This window comes from Panthera pardus, unplaced genomic scaffold (assembly GCF_024362965.1).
Source record: "Panthera pardus isolate Hobbes unplaced genomic scaffold, ASM2436296v1 HiC_scaffold_27, whole genome shotgun sequence".
Lineage (NCBI taxonomy): Eukaryota > Metazoa > Chordata > Mammalia > Carnivora > Felidae > Panthera > Panthera pardus.
This window is the reverse complement of record NW_026526843.1, coordinates 40,916,284-40,932,653: the sequence shown is the minus strand read 5'-3', so window position 1 is coordinate 40,932,653 and position 16,370 is coordinate 40,916,284. Positions and strand designations below refer to the sequence as shown.

The 16,370-nt window shown below is 34.6% G+C and overlaps 1 non-coding gene and 1 pseudogene across 1 annotated transcript; one reads left to right on the top strand and one right to left on the bottom strand.

Moving 5' to 3' along the window:
* The first annotated feature begins 8,904 nt into the window (after positions 1-8,904).
* Positions 8,905-10,098, top strand: LOC109258687 (GTP-binding protein 10-like; annotated as a pseudogene).
* A 5,576-nt stretch (positions 10,099-15,674) lies between these two features.
* On the bottom strand, positions 15,675-15,778 carry LOC128773948 (U6 spliceosomal RNA). Its single transcript, XR_008418441.1, has one exon. It is a non-coding gene; the product is annotated as a U6 spliceosomal RNA (small nuclear RNA).
* Between the last annotated feature and the right edge of the window lie 592 nt (positions 15,779-16,370).

Sequence of the window (16,370 nt, the reverse complement as noted above, 5' to 3'; positions counted from 1 at the left end):
TGAAGCTTTTTATCAAGTACAAATGTTGTTTTCTACAACTTTTGTTGTTTCTTGGAAAGTGCCCTGAAGGTTTCTTTATGGATGCAAAAGTTTTCTAAATTATTTATTTGTTCAATGAAGAATTGAGAGATGGCCCTCCACATGGGAATAAGTTTTTGTATTTGGGACATATTATAAAATTGGGGCAAGTGAAACAAGTCTAAACTTTTCCTTTTCCTTTTAATCTGTGGAAATTTCATGATTTTAAGGCACTTTGCCATTTAATTATTATATATTTATAACACTCCCAAATGGGCAAGACCTCTTTGAAGATAACTATGAAAATTTTCTGAAGAACATAAGAGAAAATTTGTATAGTTATAAATTTTAAATGTATAGCTATAAATTATAAGTTAGTATAGTTGTATCTTGTATAGCTACAACTTAAACTTTCATTTAGTGTCATCTGAATACATTCTGAAATATTTTTAATCTAAACTTGACAAGGCTGTTCATCATGTAGAGAAGGAAAGTTGCAAAGTTATTATGTATTTTTAAAAGAATATAAACTTGGACTTTCTTACAATATAGGTGTTTGTTTATTCTTATTTTTGTGAAATATTTGCCTTGTGGAAGGCTTTCTAAAGGTTATAGCCCACAATAAGATATTTTACTGTTTAGCAAAAGATGATAATTATTGGTATCATTATCTGCTTATCTATCTATCCATAACATCTATCTAAATATCTATCCATGTATAAAGAAAATGGTGCCCCTATTGCCATAGAATATAAAATGAAACATATTTTGGAAGACTACAGGCAAATCTGCTTAAAAAGGAAGCAGTAATGGAGTAAGAGGACAGGACAATTCAATCTTTTTATCTTACAGATGTTTCTAGTATTTTCTGTATGTATTACTTTTGTAATCATAAAAATAACTGAAATTAAATTTTTTAAATATGGGGTTATATTCCTTTGAACTAATTTCCAAAGATTATTTAGACCCATATGAACAAGGGAAGATGTTTAAAAATTCTGTTTACCTCTCTAGAAAAACCATTTTTTAAATTTTTTTTGATGCTTATTTATTTTTGAGAGAGAGAGAGACAGAGTGCAAGCAGCAGAGGGGCAGAAAGAAAGGAGTCACAGAATCTAAAGCAGGCTCCAGGCTCCGAGGTGTCAGCACAGAGCCAGACACAGGGCTCAATCTTGTCAACTGCGAGATCATGACCTGAGCCAAAGTCGGACACTTAACCGACTGAGCCACCCAGGCACCCCAGAAGAACCATTTTTAAACAGTATGTGAATATGTACTTGAATAAAATAAAAATTTGCAAGTATATAAACCTGAATTTTAACACTGACCATCTCTCTGTGATGGAATTTCTAATGATACAGTATATATTTCCATGATAGTTTTCAATATCTTATTTGACTATTTAGTAAGCAATTTTATAATCAGGAAAAAAAGTTGAAAATAGCATGTTTTTGTTAACACACACATGCACATATAGCCTTGTCTTTACATGAGGGTGAAATTTTTCATGGGCTGGAGAGTACTTCCTATGTACCTGTTGTGACTACTTTCCTGACTGACTGGATTGTTTTCAATCCCTGGATATTTAAGTCACAAAGCTAACTTCAGTTAGGAGGTAATGCTTATCTGTATATCACTATTTTCTCTGGACAAAGAGAAAGAAAAATAGAAAGGGGGATAGAGATAAATTTTTATCAGTTTTTGAGGTGAAATTTATGTATAATAAACTGCACTAATTCAAAGTGTAGAGTTCACTGAGTTTTGGAAAACATATACCTCCATGTAACTACCACCAAATTTAAGATAGAAAAAATTTCCATCAACCCCGAAAGTTCCCTTTTGCCCCTATGCAGTCAATACTGCCTCTACCCACTTTAGGCAACTGGTGTTATGATTTTGGTTACTACAGAGTAGTTTATATTTTCTAAAACTCTAAAAGAATTTCTAAAAGTGTGGAATTAGTGAGTCATATGGTAAATTTATGTTTACATTTTCTAATAAAAAGCTCAGGCATGCAACCACACCACTATATTTCATTCTTGGAAAACAGTAGCAGCTAGACAATGAGCCTGTATATCTGATTACTACTGATCCTTTTCTGAATTCAGTTTGGCTACACATTTAATTCTAGTCTAACCCAGACCTTCTCCTATGTATTGCATCTAGTACAAGATAACTGCTTGTTCCTATAGATTTCCTGATTATAGTCTCGTTTCTACATCCTTTGCCTAATGATAGAAGTTCCCATTGAGAAATGAACTTTATTTTCTCATCCATTGATTTTAAGATTATCCATTTCATTGCATTGGCCAATGAGATGTAAGTTGTGGTGGCACAATCAGAGATCTAAAAAAGCACTTTTGCATTTCAGCCTTAATACTTGCACTTTGGCATCACCATGAGAATATGCCAAGGCTAAGTTAATGGAATATAAAAGACAAATGCACCAGAGCCGGAAAATCCTAGGTTTCTGAAATGAGGACTGTCCAAATCAGCCGACAGCCAGACAACACACATACATGCAAGTGAACCCAGCCATAATCACGAAAACTGCCCAGTTGAATCCACACTAAAATGCTCACCTGCACACTCATATTCTAAATGGTTATTGATATGTCACTGAGGTCTGTTAGGTTTTTTTTAAAGCAGCATTATTATGACAACAGATAACTGATATGGAATGTAATGCTAAAATTCATACACCTTAAAAAAATGATGCTAGGAGTTAGGTCTCTTATAATAATGTGAAGCTAAGATTAAGAAAATGATTTTTAAATAAGAGTGATGAAGACATCCCAACCACATTACTACATTCTATACTCAGATTAATAAAGTCAGAGAAAAGAGATGTAGTATAAAACAGTTTATCCAGGGTTGCCTGGGTGGCTCAGTCAGTTAAGCGTCTGACCCTTGATTTCGGCTCAGGTCATGATTTCAAAGTTCATGAGTTTAAGCCGTGTGTTGGGCTCTACACTGACACTGCAGAGTCTGCTCGGGATTCACTCTTTCTCCCTCGCCCTCTGCCCTTCCCCTGCCCTCTCTCTAAAAATAAATAAACTTAAAAAAAAAAAACAGCTCATCCAGTATATGAAATTAGTCACATGACTAGGAAGTTGTGAACCCAAAATGGGAACCCTGATTTTTCTGCAATCACAGCAGGTGAACATACTGTCTCTACCAGTCATTACTGCCTCAGGGACTAGAATCTGGTCTTGTAGAAGACGGGTAGGTCTTAACCATGCTCCATATTTTTCAGTAAGAAGTATTTTAAACATTAAACCTCTCTCTCACAATTTACCTCCAAAAAAGTAGAAAATACAACCATGTGTTCAGGGCAGAACTGCAGCCAGCATTGCTAGTTGGAAAGAAATTAGATCCTAGATCATCACCCAGCTATAGCCACCATGCCTGTATGCAGACTTTCTTGAGTGCACAGAAAGTTCCACCAACCTTGCCTAAGAACGTTCTCCAGCCTATGGAAAATTGCCCTCTCCTAAATGTGTGTGCGTGTGTGCATGCACAATAAAATGGAATAGGCTCTTTTCAGAACCATTTTACTTAAAAAAAACTGGTCAATAATAATTTTAAAAGATGCTAAAAATTAAGAAAATATACATCATCAATGGTCACATAATTAAGATAATATTTGGATCTATAAACTTCTAAATTTTAATTTTATAGAAAAATTGTTATTTTAAACTTAACAGTCTATTTTATAGATTCGTCATAATTTGAGTGTCATTTTGAAAGAATATATGTTCATCTTTTAAGCTTATAAGTTACAGTTGTTTTTCTGATTAAAAGATAATAAATTTTCAAGATATAAAAGCAGGGAAATGATAAAATGAGAATTTTAAATTGTCATGTCTTCTCATTCTTTAAAGCCTTCCCAAGACAACATTTTAAAAATATGTTGCACAAATTCTTGTATGCATTGTTTGTTTTATGTTTTGTGCCAATAGGAAAGAAAAAACTCTCTTTTTCTCTGTCTTTCAATCTCAACAAAGATACTGATACATTAGAAAAAAACCAGGGGGTGCCTGGGCGACTCAGACGATTAAGAGTCTGACTCTTGATTTCTTCTTTTTTTTTTCATTCTTTTTAAATTTTTTTAAGTTTATTTATTTTGAGAGAGAGAGAGAGAGAGTGAACACAGGGTAGGGGCAGAAAGAGATAGGGAGAGAGACACAGAGAGAGAGAGAGAGAGAGAGAGAGAATCCCAAGCAGGCTCCTCACTGTCAGCACAGAGCCCAACACAGAGCTCGAACCAAAAAACTGTGAAATCATGACCTGAGCTGAAATCAAGAGTCAGATGCTTAACCAACTGAGCCACCCAGGCACCCCCAGACTCAGACTCATGATTTCGGCTCAGGTCATGGTCTCATGGTTATGGGATTGAGTCATAAAATAACATAAACGTAAAATAGGATAACACAAAATTTACTTAAGTGTAAAATTAAATAATTTTAGATAAAAATTAGAAATTTATGCAACTATTACCACAATTTATACATTCTATTCAATTTTAGAAATTTTGCAACACCTCAAAAAGATCCTCTGTGCCCATTTTCAGTCTATCCTTGCTTCCTATCCCAGACCCAGGCAAACATTAATTCACCTTCCATTTCTATGAATTTGCCTTTTCTGGACATTTCATATCATTTGAAACATACAATATATGGCCTTTTTCACTGGATTTCTTAACTTAGCAAAATGTGTTCAAAATTCATCCAAATTATAGCATGAATCTGTACTTCATTCTTTTTATATGGTCAAATAATATTTCACTGTAGAGATAGAACACATTTTATTTACCCATTCATCAATTGAGGGACATTTGTATTGTTAAATTTACTCCTAAGTATTTTATTTATATCACATTATTATATAGGGAACTCATGTCTTCATTTTGTTTTTGGATTTTTCATTGCTAATATAAAAACAAACAGATTTTTATATGTTGATCTCAATATAAAAAACGACAGATTTTTGTATATTGATCTTATATCCTGCAATCTTGATGAACTCAACCCTGATGATTTTTTGTGGATTATTTAGGATTTTTTATTCTTAAGACCATGTCTGCTGCAAATAGAAATAGGTTTGTTCTTTCCTTTTCAATATGCATGCCTTTTTCTTCTTTTCCTTGGCTAATTGCCTTGGCTAGGACTTCCAGTATATTTTTAAACAGAAATGGCAAGAGCAGGCATCCTTGTCTACTCTTGATCTTAAGACAAAAGCTTTCAGTCTTTCACCAATAAGTATGATGCTAACTGTAACTTGTTTCCCGTCTCTCATTTATCACTCTCCATTTTTGCTTTTTGTCCAGTATGTTGAAAACCATTGTTTCACTTTTTTTCTGATTATTTTTGTTCCTTCATAGGAATTTGCGGTAGTCTAAATTAGGGATCCCCAAATATGTCCACATCCTAACCCCCAGGATCTGTGAATATATTACCTTACATTGCAGAAAAGTCTTTACAGGTGTGATTGACTTAAGGATCTTGAACAGAGAGATTATCCTGCAATATTTGTGTTGGCCCAATGTAATTATAAGTGTCCTTATAAGAGAGGAGATGTGAAGATGGAAATAGAGATTTGAAGATGCCACCCTGCTGCCTTGGAAGATAGAGGAAGGAGTCATAATCTAAGGAAGGAAATATATACAGCTCTAGAAGCTATAAAAACAAGTAAACAAATTCTTCCCTAGAGCCTCTGGAGGAGCATGGCCTTCCAACACCTTGGTTTCATCCTGATGAAACCTATTTCAGACTTCTGACCTCCCAAACTGTAAGATGATAAATGTGTGCTGTGGTAATGTGTTACTGCAACAATAGTACATTAATACAGAAGGTAAATTTTGTCCCTGTTAATCTATCATATGTGGAAATAGAAGAGGCAGAACAATTCCCACCTCATTACATGAAGTCAGCATTACCTAGAAATCAAAGAAGAAAAGTCATGACATGAAACAGAAACTATAGCTCAATATGCCTTTTTAATTTAAATGTGTTTTTAGCAGATTAAACCACAATATAAAACAAGAATAATACACTATGATCAAGTAGAGTTCATCCTAGAAACAGAATTGTGGTTAACTTGCTTCTCTTCCTCCAGACACATGTCTCCAGGTGGCACTCATGAGCAGAGCCTAACAAGGAACCAGGTAGCAGATTAGAAACAGGGTTAGCAGAGACCATGCTTCAGTGTCACAGAGCAGAGTCAGAAATGTAAAGCTGAAAGATTTAAATAGACATTATACCAACTGCTTACTGAAGCATAGCTAATATAAAGGAAACAACAATAAGTAGTTTAAATAATCTGCCTTTCTTTTGAAACATGGTCCATAAATAGAAAAAAAAAAACTATTACACCAACAAAATCACAATAAAAATTCAACCACAGAAACCAAAAGCTTTATTAAGGGGCTTGTACTTTATGCATAGATAATGGAGAGCCATTGGCAGATTTTGGTTATGTAATAAAAGTTTATAGCCATAATTTCCAAAATGGTGTTCAGGTAACTAGGGGATGTGCAAATGATCCACTAAAGTACAGGGGAAAATGTGTTCGAATTTCTATTATATTCATTGTATTTCACAATTCATTTGTTTCAAAATTTGGGTATTCATAATGTACCTTCCCCAAATTTCCTTAATATACAAAGATATAAATGAAAATACATCTTTCACAGCTACTGCAAAAATATTTCATGGAGAGTGGTGCATAGTCAAAAACAGTTTACAGACTTTGGCTTTATAGAGTCCAAGATCACAGAGCCCTCATACTATGGCGTGTCATCCAAGGACACAAAAACAAGGGAGGAAATGGAATAACTAGTGACTCAGCCTCTTCAGTCTGTTCTCTGCAGTGGCTGCCAGCCTCCTTTCAAAACAGGAGTAATCAGCCTTTACATTTGCAATCATATATTTAATAACTGTCCCCGCAACACCCTCACATATGCACACACTCGTGGTGATGGGAGACACCCAAATTATCTTATTTTGATGCAAGTATCATACACTTTTTGCCTGTAAACATCCAATTTAAATATTTTTCCTCACAGGATAAGATAACATAGTTCAGGTGTCATAGAAACCAAAAAGTACATCATGTTTCTACGGTTGACATCAGTTTTCTATGGCAACTGGATAGTACAAGTTCATCTTCAGAGGCAAAATTTTAATCTCTACCTCAGATACTTGAGCCTCTCCATCCAATAAATGAATGAATAAATATTACAATAAACACCAGAAACATACTGTAGGGATATACATTGAAGGGAAAATATTTCTGTACAATGGTTTAGGGAATCAGGGAATCCATTTAAATAGAAAAGTTGACAAGTTTAGCTTTCCTGTCAGGCACACACCTGTGTTCCAGCCCCCGCTCAGCATACTCATACAAGATGTTTATAACATATGCTGGGTCTAAAGGGGATCTCAGAATCACCCAATCCTAATTCCACTCTCATTTTCACATGGCACCTAATGATGCCAGTTCTCAATGAGGGGGAGAATCCAAGCATATCTGAGACATTTTTGTATCCCTATAGTAAGTGCCTCAGGTATGAATGACATGGCAGAAGGGATCAGAACACTTCCATCTACCTGCAGCTAGAACCCTTACTCATAAACACACAGACAAGGGTTACTGGGAACTCCAAATACCAGAAGCTGGTTTTCAGACGTCCCTGCCAGCACATGCCTTTGCTGAAGATCTCTGCCTCTGTGGAATATGTACTGCATCTCAGTTATTGTAGAAATTAGATTGTCATATAAGTCATAAGATTAAATTCTCCATCCTCTGACATCCTAAATTATCTTTAGAGCCAGAGCCTAGAACCATAACCTTGTCACTCAAAATACCTGTATGTTTAAGGAAAAGAAATATTTACAGGATTTGTCTGTATTAAATTATGTCATGACAAATAAAAACTGATAAAATCAAACCTGCCACAAAAGGAGGAATAACAAAGTAAATGATGGTATATTCAGAAATTAAATTCTATGTATCTATTACAAAGATGAGACCAATATAAATGTACTAACACAGAAAAATAGTAAAATAAAATCAGGTCACATCTGCTGTTGAAAACAGTATGGAGATTCCTCAAAAAGTCAAAAATAGAAATACTGTATGAGCCAATAACTCCACTACTGGTTGGTATTTACCCAAAGAAAATCAAAACACTAATTTGAAAAGATATATGCACCTCTATGTTTATTGCAGCATTGTTTACAGTAGTCAAAATATTGAGGCAACCTAAGTGTCCATCAATAGACAAAAGGGTAAGGAAGATTTGGTATGTATATTGGAATGAAGAGCATGGAATATTATGCAGCCATAAAAAGGATGAGATCATGCCATTTGCAATGACATGGATGGACCTAGAGGATATTACACTAAGTGCGATAAGTCAGACTGAGAAATACCATGTGATTTTACTCATACATGGAATACAAAAAAAATAATAATAATAAGCAAATAAAAAGCAGAAGCAGACCTATAAATACAGAGGACAAACAGGGTTGCCAGAGGGGAGGTGGTGAGGAGGTGAGCAAAGTGGGTGAAAGGGAGTGGGAGGTACAGGCTTCCAGTTATGGAATGAATAAGTCATGACAATAAAAGATACAGCACAGGGAATATAGTCAGTGGTATTGTAGTAGCATTGTATGGTGACAGATGGTAGTGATACTTATGGTGAGCACAGTATAACATATAGAAAAGTTGAATCACTATGTTGTACACCTGTAACTAATGTAATATTGTGTGTCAATTATACTCAAATTTTTTTTTTTTTAAAAATCAGGTGAAAACATGTGTGATGCATTATAAAACGCACATTGAAAAAGATGTTGTAGGTACACTTTCGAGGGAGTCAGCCCTAGCACGTCACAGTCATGGTGCGGTGCGGTAGCGTGTGGTTCAGAAAGTATGGAAACTTCATTGATAACCTAAGACTCTTCACCAGGGGAGGAAGTGGTGGAATGGGTTACCCTCGTTTAGGTGGAGAAGGTTGAAAAGGTGGTGACGTCTGGGTTGTAGCCCATAAGAAAATGACTTTAAAACAACTTAAAGACAAATATCCTCGGAAACGGTTTGTGGCTGGAGAAGGAGCAAATAGTCGTGTTAATGCACTGAAAGGCTCCAGAGGAAAAGACTGTGAAATTCCTGTACCTGTGGGTATTTCAGTAACTGATGAAAATGGTAAAATTATAGGAGAACTCAATAAAGAGAAGGACAGAATTTTGGTAGCTGAAGGAGGTCTTGGTGGTAAATTACTTACAAATTTCTTACCATTGAAAGGCCAGAAACGAGTCATTCACCTTGATCTAAAACTTATAGCTGATATAGGCCTAGTAGGATTCCCAAATGCAGGAAAATCCTCTTTGCTAAGTCAGGTTTCTCATGCAAAACCTGCAATCGCAGATTATGCATTTACAACATTAAAGCCTGAACTTGGAAAGATTGTGTATAATGATTTCAGAGAGATATCAGTAGCTGATCTTCCTGGTTTAATAGAAGGAGCGCATATGAACAAAGGAATGGGCCCCAAATTCCTCAAGCATATAGAAAGAACTAGACAACTACTTTTTGTTGTCAACATTTCTGGATTTCAGCTTTCTTCCCAAACTCAATACAGAACTGCCTTTGAAACCATAATACTTCTTACAAAAGAGTTGGAATTGTACAAAGAGTAACTTCAGACAAAACCTGCACTCCTGGCAGTTAATAAAATGGACTTGCCAGGTGCCCAAGATATGTTCCATGTACTGATGAATCAACTCCAGAATCCTAAAGCTTTTTGCATTTATTTAAGAAAAACATGATTCCAGAGAGGACTGTGGAGTTCCAACACATCATCCCCATCTCTGCAATTACGGGAGAAGGAATTGAAGAATTAAAGAACTATATAAGAAATCTCTGGATGAACATGCCAATCAGGAAAATGGTGCATATCATAAGAAACAGTTCCTTAATTTACAGATTTCTAATACAATATCTTATAATGAGCCACCACCAAAGAATGGTGTTACTAGTCCCAAATAGATGTAATTTAAGTCTATTAAAAATGATATCAAGGGAAAAAAAAAGAAAAAGATGTATGTTTCTTCTTAATACGCGATTACTGGTAAATGCACAGATAAAAGGACTCGAAGGGTAGGTATACACTAAACTGTTGAAATAGTTGCATATAAAGGTAGGAGAGTAGCACTATGGGAGGTTTAGTGAAATGAAACTTAAGAATTCCTTTAATATTAAATATTTCACGAAGAAAACCAACTGATGTTTAATGTATGTATATTACAGGCATACCTCACTTTATTGCATCTGACTCTTTTGCACTTCTCAGATACTGCAGTTTATACAAATTGAAAGTTTGTGGCAACCCTGCATCAAGCTAGTCTGTCATTTTTCCAGCAACATTTGCTCACTTTGTGTCTCTGTCACATTTTGTTAATTCTCACAATATTTCAAACTTCTTCATAATTACCATATTTGTTATGGTGATCTGTGATCAGTGATTATGACTCACTGAAAGCTCAGATGATTAGCATTTTTAGCAATAACGTATTTTTTAATTAAGCTATGCCCATTTTTTAGACATAATGCACACTTAGTAGACTACAGTATAGTATTAACTTTTATAAGCACCAAGACAACAAAAAATTCATTTGACTTGCTTTATTGTAATATTTACTTTATTACCGTGGCCTAGAGCTGAACCTGCAATATCTCCAAGGTATGCCTGTACTGATTTTATAAACAACGGAAATTTATTTCTCACAGTTCTGGAGGTTGGGAAGTTCAAGATTATGGCACTAGTAGCTTTAGTGTCTGATGAGAGCCTGATTCCTCATTGACAGCCATCTTCTTAATGTAACCTCACATGGCAGAAGGGGTATGCCTGTCCTTTTAAAAGCATTATACAAAGACAGGAAAAGATAAATCTGGCATATGTGAAAGAAAGAACCAAATAACTATAGCGATTTTAATATCAGACAAAATAAAATTCATGGTGAATAGATTTCCGTGGATTTACAGGACTATTTTAAAATATAAAAGGAACCACTCATAACAAACTTTTATGCACCCCAAAGCAAAAATTTTAATTTATAGATAGAATCTGCTAGAACTGCAACAAATTAAAAATCCATACATACAGTAGGAAACTTTAAAACACGACTCTTAAAAATGAAATGATTAATATATATGTTATGGAGAGCCAGAGAGTGGACTATTTGGGTTGAATTGTGTCCCCCCCAAAAAAGATAAAGTCTTAACCCATGGTACCTGAAGGTGTTAAAATAGGGTCTTTGCAAATATAATCAAGTTAAGATGAAGTCATTAGAGTGGGCCCTAATCCAATATGACTGGTGCCCTTATAAGAAGAGGAGATACAGATACAGAGATATATTTAGGAAGAATACCAAGTAACAATGAAGGCAGGCTTTATGCTGCCACAGGCCAAGGAATGCCTAGGGATACCAGAAGCCAGAAAAGGCCAGAAAAGATTTTTCTCTCTAGGCTTTAGAAGGAGCATGGCCCTACTAACAACACCTTGATTTCAGACTTCTAGCCTTGAGAACTTAGAGACCATGAATTTCTGGTTTTAAGCTACTGCATTTGTGGTTACAGCAGTCATAGGACACTAATACAATGCTCTTCATAAAGTTGAGAAAGTTCTCTTCTATTTGAATTGTTCGGAATGTTTTATTTTTTTATGAATATAATTTATTGTCAAATTGGCTTACATACAACACCCAGTGCTCACTCATGCCATTTGCAGCAATGTGGATGGAACTGGAAGATATTATGCTGAGAGAAATAAGTCAGAGGACAGATATCATATGTTTTCACTCATATGTGGATCTTGTTTTATTTTTTATCATGTACAAGTGTTGAATTTTTTTGTTTTTATTCTGCATAGATTGATAGGATCATATAATTTTCATTTTTTAGCCTGTTAGCATGATGGGTTAAAATGACAGATTTTTACATATTGAACCAGACTTTCATCACTGAAATAAACCCCATTGTATGTAATTATTATTCTACATTGCTGAATTACATTTGCTGACATTTTATAAGGAATTTTCATCAATATTCATGATGGATATTGGTATATAGTTTTCTTTTTTATTCTGTGTTAAGCTTTTGTACCAGTCTAATATTAACTTCATAAAAAATTAGGAAGTGTTCTCTCCACTTCTATTTTGTGGAAAAGATTGTATATAATTTGTATTAATGTTTCATTAAACATTTAGCAGAATTCTTCAATGAAATTATCTTGGCCTGGAGATTTCTTATTTAAGAGGTTTTTAAAATAGACTTTATTGTGATGAGCACCAGGTGTTGTATGGAAGGAAGTGTTTAATCACTGTATTGTACTCCTGAAACTAATATTACACCGTATGTTAACTAAGGGGAATTTAAATAAAAACTTTGTTTTTCCTTCTCCAAATTTTTATTTAAGTTCCAGTGTAATATGAGTTTCAGGTGTAGAATTCAGTGATTCATCACTTCCATACAATACCCAGTGCTCATCACAACAAGTGCACTCCTTAATACCCATCACCTATTTAGCCCCTCCCCACCGCCCACCTCCTCTTTGGCAACCATTGGTTTGTTCTCTATAGTTAAAGTCTGTTTCTTGGCTTGACTCCCTTTTTTTTTAACCTATGTTCATTTTTGTTTCTTAAATTCCACATATGAGTGAAATCATATTTTTGTCTTTCTCTGACTTATTTCGCCTAGCATAATACTTTCTAGTTCCATCCACATTGCAAATGGCAAGATTTCATTCTTTTTTATGGCTGAGTAATATTCCATTATATAATTCCATTACATTATATAATTCCTTTATACACACACACACACACACACACACACACACACACACAACTTCTTTATTCATCAGTTGGTGGACGTTTCGGCTCTTTCCATAATTTAGCTATTATTGATAATGATGCTATAAATGTCAGGATGCATGTGTCCCTTCAATTCAGTATTTTTGTATCGTTTGGGTAAATACCTAGTAGTACAATTGCTGGATGGTAAGGTAGTTCTATTTGTAACTTTTTGAGGAAACTCTATATTGTTTTCCAGAGTGGCTTCACTACTTTGCATTCCCACCAACAATGTAAGAGGGTTCCCCTTTTTCCACATCCTCTCCAACACCTATTGTCTCCTGTCTTGTTAATTTTAGCCATTCTGACTGGTATGAGGTAAAATCTCATTCTAGTTTTGTTTCGTATTTCCCTGTTGATGAATGATGTTGAGCATTTTTTAATGTGTCTATATTAGCCATATTTCTTTTAGCTATATTTATTTTTTAGAAAAATACCTATTCTTGTCTTCTGCCCATTTTTAACTGGATTATTTGGTTTTTGGGTGTTGATTTGATAAGTTCTTTATATATTTTATATACTAACCCTTTGTCAGATATTTCATTTGCAAGTATCTTCTCTGATTCTATAGGCTGCCTTTTAGTTTTATTGACTGTTTCCTTCACTGTGCAGAAGCTTTTAATTTTGATGTAGTCCCAATAGTTTATTTTTGTTTTGTTTCCCTTACTTCAGGAGACATATCTAGAAAGAAGTTGCTATAGCCAGTGTCAAAGAGGTTACTGCCTGTATTATCCTCTAGGATTTTGATGGTTTCCTGTCCCACATTTAAGTCTTTCATCCATTTTGAATTGTGTATGGTGTAAGTGGTCCAGTTTCATTTTTTGCATGTTGCTGTCCAGTTTTCCCAACACCATTTATTGAGGAGACTGTCCTTTCCCATTGGATATTCTTTCCTCCTTTGTTGAATATTAGTTGACCATGTAGTTGTGGGATTATTTCTGGGTTTTCTGTTATGTTCTAATTGATCTATGTGGCCATTTTTGTGCTGGTACCACACTGTCTTGATCACTACAGCTCTGTAATATAACTTGAAGTCCGGAACTCTTATGCCTCCTTTTTCAAGATTGTTTTAACTATTTAGTGTCTTTTGTAGTTCCATACAAATTTTAGCATTGTTTGTTCTAGCTCTGTGAAAAATGCTGGTGGTATTTTGATAGGGATTGCATTAAATGTGCAGATTGCTTTGGGTAGTATAGGCATGTTAACAATATTTGTTCTTCCAGTTCATGAGCATGGAATATCTTTCCATTTCTTTGTGTCATCTTCAATCTCTTTCATACGTGTTTTATAGTTTTCAGAGTACAGATCTTTTATCTCTTTGGTTAGGTTTATTCCTAGATATCTTATGGGTTTGGGTACCATTTTAAATGGTATCACTTCCTTGATTTCTCTTTCTGCTGCTTCATTATTGGTATATAGAAATGCAACAGATATCTGTATGTTGATTTTGTATCCTGTGACTTTACTGAATTCACGTATAGTTCTAGCAATTTTTTGGTAGTCTGTGGGTTTTGTATATAGAGTGTCATATCATCTGCAAATAGGGAAAGTTTGTCTTCTTCCTTGCAGGTTTGGCCTTTTATTTCTTTTTGATGTCTGATTGCTGAGGCTAGGACTTCCAGTACTATGTTAAAAAACAGTGGTGAAAGTGGACATCCCTATCTTCTTCCTGACTGTAGAGGAAAGGCTCTCAGCTTTTCCCCATTGAGGATGATATTAGCTGTGGGTTTTCCATATATGGCTTTTATGATGTTTTGGTATGTTCCCTCTATCCCTACTTTGTTGAGGGTTTTTTATCAAGAATGGATGTTATACTTTGTCAAATGCTTTTTCTGTATCTATTGAAAGGATCATATGGTACTTATCCTTTCTTTTATTAATGTGGTGTATTAAATTTATTTGCAAATATTGAACCACCCTTTAAGCCCAGGAATAAATCCCACTTGATTGTGGTGAATGATTCTTTTAATGTACTGTTGGATTTGATTTGTTAGTATTTTATTGAGAATCTTAACATCCATGTAGTTCTCTTTTTAAGTGAAGTCTTTTTCTTGTTTTGGAATCAGGGTAATACTGGCCTCATAGAATGAATTTGGAAGTTTTCCTTCCATTTCAGTTTTTTGGAACAGGTGTTAACTCTTATTTAAATGTTTGGTATAATTCCCCTGTGAAGCCATCTGGCCCTGGACTTTTGTTTGTTGGGAGATTTTGGATTACTGATTCAATTTCCTTGCTGTCTCTGGGTCTGTTTAATTTTTCTATTTCTTCCTGTTTCAGTTTTGTATGTCTCTAGGAATTTATCCACTTTTCCAGTTTGTCTAACTCATTGGCATATAATTTTTCATAATATTCTCTTATAATTGTATGTATCTCTATGGAGTTGGTTGTTATGGCCCTGCTCTCAGTTGTGATTTTATTTGAGTTGTTTTTCTTTTCTTTTTGATAAGTCTGGCTAGGGGCTTATCAATCTTGTTAATTTTTTCAAAGCACTGGCTTCTGGTTTCGTTGATCTGTTCTACTATTTTTTTTAGCTTCTATATCATTTATTTGCCCTAAACTTAAGTATTTCCTTTGTTCTGTTGGCTTTAGGCTTCACTTGTTCTTTTTCTAGCTCTTTCAGGTGTAAGGTTAGGTTATTTATTTGATATTTTTGTTGCTTCTTGATATACGCCTGTATTGCTATATATTTCCCTCTTAGGACTGCTTTTGCTGCATCCCAAATGTTTTGACCATTATGTCTTCAAAAATATGAAATACTTCACAAATTTACATGTCATCCTTGCACAGGGGCCATGCTAATCTCTGTATCATTCCAATCTTAGTTTATGAGCTGCCAAGGAGAACACTAAATACAAACTTTTAAGAAAGAAAGAAAATTGACTTTGAGAATAGCTGTACATTCACATTAGAACTGAGAAGGTAGTGCAGAGTTCCCATATACCCCCTCACATGGTTTCCCCTATTATTAACTTCTTATCTTATTATGGTACATTCATTGTAATTAATAAACCAATATTATCACTTTATTATTTACTAAAGTATATACCTTATTCAAATTTCCTTGGATTTTACCTGATGTGTTTCTGCTTCCAGATCTCATCCAGGATACTTGTATTTATTTGTTATGTCTCCTAAGGACCCTCTTGGCTGTGAAAATGCCTCAGATTTTTCTTATTGGTGATGACCTTGACAGTTTTAAAGCATATAGGTCAAGTGTTTTGCAGAATACCCTTCTACTGGAATTTTTTATAATTTTTAAATCATGATTAAACTAGAATTATTGTTTTTCTTTTTTGAGGAATACAACAGATAAATTCGCATTTTCATCACTTTGTATCAAAGGTTAATATACTCTCAACATGACATCACTATTGCTACTGACATTGATCACTTAGCTGAAGTGGAATTTGTGAGATTTCTCCAATGGAAAGTTGGTTT